Source organism: Aegilops tauschii, chromosome 7 (genome assembly GCF_002575655.3).
Source record: "Aegilops tauschii subsp. strangulata cultivar AL8/78 chromosome 7, Aet v6.0, whole genome shotgun sequence".
Lineage (NCBI taxonomy): Eukaryota > Viridiplantae > Streptophyta > Magnoliopsida > Poales > Poaceae > Aegilops > Aegilops tauschii.
The window spans coordinates 185,883,507-185,886,746 of NC_053041.3; the positions used below are offsets into that span (position 1 = coordinate 185,883,507).

General features: G+C 41.8%; 1 long non-coding RNA gene across 1 annotated transcript; it reads right to left on the minus strand.

Moving 5' to 3' along the window:
* Positions 1-244: 244 nt before the first annotated feature.
* On the minus strand, positions 245-2,780 carry LOC109732190 (uncharacterized). Its single transcript, XR_006666407.2, has 5 exons — positions 2,301-2,780; positions 1,482-1,603; positions 1,308-1,391; positions 1,004-1,224; positions 245-459 (listed from the first exon to the last, which is right to left on the minus strand). It is a non-coding gene; the product is annotated as an uncharacterized lncRNA (long non-coding RNA).
* Between the last annotated feature and the right edge of the window lie 460 nt (positions 2,781-3,240).

Below are 3,240 nucleotides of genomic sequence, written 5' to 3' on the forward strand. Positions count from 1 at the left end.
TGGTTTCATTGGCACGCAAAATAGTGAGAACATTCTTTCCACCAGCTTCAAAAACCACGTTGCATAATGCCATTCATTCTTCCATCTAGCAAGTGTGTGGAAACACTAAGCTCAATATATACTACATTATATGGTATTTGATAAATCCAGTTACGAACATGGAACATAAATTTTGACTTTTTATAGTTGTCCCAAAAAATTCACACAATTTATATGTTGCAACACATAGAAAGAGAAAGCATACGTTCAGAACCAATATTTATCACACCAAAATGGATGTAAATAGAAACATCACTTTTTCTTGGAACGGATGTAAAATTCATATTACAACAGTCATCTAATTTCCTAAATGGACCTACACAGACCAGGAAACAATTTTTGCTTCCCTAGGGAATCTTCCTGAATTGTTTCTTATATTTCCATTCCTCCTAATCTCCGGTTCTGTACAAAGCTCTTCAACTGCACAAAACAGAAAAAACAAAGAACACAATTGCATGATCAACATAAGTCGTGTGTTCTATGGAAAGCACCGTAATGCAGCAATAAAATTCTATGCTGATTACAGCAGAAGTTGCAATATAGGTCGACAAAAAAGCAAGTTTCAAGCACCTGGAAACAGATTATAGTACAAAATTTTAGCATCCTTGAACCACTACATACTAACACAAATTAATTTATCAGTGTTCATGCACATAGAACAAACTGTGTTGCCCACTATAGGGTAGGAAATTAAAGATGAATACTTATTAGAGTGTAACTGACATGTTGAAAGATCCTGCGAAGTTTGAAATTAATTGCATAGATACTGCTGATCCCAAAATTGAATTGCAACGAAAAGGTGGAATACAAGTAGAGGAAAATAACAGAGATTTCAATGGGCGGGCATGGCCGAGGACATGACAGCTTCAACGCCACACCACCTTCAGTACAGAGATTTTGTTTGAACTGTGGCGGACTCTGTACATGGTCCAGATTAGCTCATAATGAACACTATTAGGTTTACCTCTCCAATTTCTGCTTGCTGCAGCTTTTGTGCTTATGAAGAGGAGCCTCAAGTGTTGCTCATGGCCCCAAGAGTTTTCATCGCAACCCATCTCGAAGAACAGGGCAAAGAGATCAAACAACTCATCCAGTCGACATAAACTATATCTCAAACCTTGAATGCAGCTCCACTTTCCGAAAATCACTGACCAGTTCACAAGGACATCTCCAGGCCTGAAAAGGCTGAAAAATACAAGCATATAATAAGTTTCTATGCTCAGCAGTAAAAATACAAGCATATAATAAGCAATCACCAGATAACTTACTTCTCGCCAAGCAGATTTGAAGCATGAAATTTCTGCCCTCATGGACGCGCCATGGAGAAGAGTAAATTCATTAAACACTCGTACCTAAATGAAAGCAGGAATTTGAGCAACAAAACGGGCATGTAGAAAAATATCTCAGCGACTGCGAACAATTGATCAAAAGGCATGACTTACAGTGGATAGACTGAGGTCTCGGCCGTGCATAGATTCTACCCAGTAAAATGGCAGCAACACGCCAAGAACAACGACAGTTAAGGATCACATCTGTCCATACATGGTCCATACTCCCTGAAATCCTGGAAGAACAAACCGTGAAAAGTTGAAATTAGGAGTAAATAACATATCAAAAGAGTTCACAAATAGAAAGGAGAAAATCCGATATCTGTACAAAGACAAAATTATGTTTCCGTATCATAAACTCTGTACATCCAAATCGCTAGGAAGATCCTCTGTTGGGCTACTACTGCAAGGACATCCAGCATTCTGCTCGTACTTTTAAACACATGAACGAATCAACATGTATGCACTGAATGAAAATATCCTCATGAAACAAACCAAAGGGGGATGAAAAGCAGATCTGAGACTTGAGGAGAGAAGAAATATCATACTGATGTACAATCCAAATAACCTAAACCTGAAAATAGAGAATAGAACCATGTATGCATACTTGTACCCTTTCTGAATCATTAAATACACCATAACTATTTTAAATTTATTCGTTTAGCAATTAGGACACCGTACATAGAAGTAATTAATTACCTATAAACATCAAAAGTTAACTAAACAGTAGGCTATTTACATGGACCAAATCAAATTTGTGACTGGTTTTAAGGTTGGAATTGAACACTTGCAGACATAGACGACTCAAATCAACCTTGACTAATCAATAAACAATCGATTCCAACATACGGAGAAGAATCTAAGTTTCTTGTGAGGCTTCATCTAGGAACAATATCATTCCCAATCAATGAAGAAACACGTCACACCACTTACATGGGGCCGAAGAGGTTCTGGCGGAGGTGCCGAAGACATGCGAAGGCGGACCCGGAGGTGCTCGGATCTGGCTGATGCAAGGGTCCATAGCGCGATAGGGAAGGCAGGGGCTCAGGGGCGTCGCCGTACAGCCGATGGTGGGAGCGGCGAGCAGCGATTGCTAGAGATGTGCTGGCCGACGAGGTGGAGATGGTGGCTGCTTGGGCCTCCAGCGGTGGCTGGTCTGACTGGCGCGGCTGCGCGGTTGTGCCCCTGGTCGGGGTAGGGAGGGCAGCGGAGGAGGTCGTCGGGCGGCGTACAGGGGCTGCAGCGGCCGGTGGAGGACCACGGGTGGACCAGCGCGGCGGCGAGGTGGTGCCGAGGACGGCGAGCGATGGCCGAGGAGCTGAGGGGCGGGGTGGGGAACTGGGGATGAAGCTGACGCTAACCCTACACCTAGCCATTGTGTGCGTGTGTGTGTCGATGAGAGAGATGTGGCCCATGTGGGCTTTGCGGGGCTTGGCCCATGCGCGCCTGCGCGGGATGAGCGACGACGGACGAAGATTGCGAGCGACGTAAGAGGGGACGTTTCTTTTAGGTAGTAGAGATTTAAACGTATTTTTTCTAGCAAAAATCCCATTTAAATGCACTAGTAAGCTTAGCACAATGGAAAAAAAATCTCATCCATCTAGTTAGACTTATGAACCAAAAAAATCATCATAAAAATATCCAGATGCAAGATTTAACCGAATAGTTGCAGAGAAAATATTTCAGTATTTCCGCAAAAATATATATTTCAGTAAGATTTCCAAATCCAAAAATCTAATATCACGAATGAGCCATAATCATCTCAAGCATCAGATAAAATTATATTCATGTGAAGCATCGATTATACAAGTACAATGTTTCGTTTCATTGCAAAAAAAATGCATTCACAAAATCCTTAAGTATGCACACACAA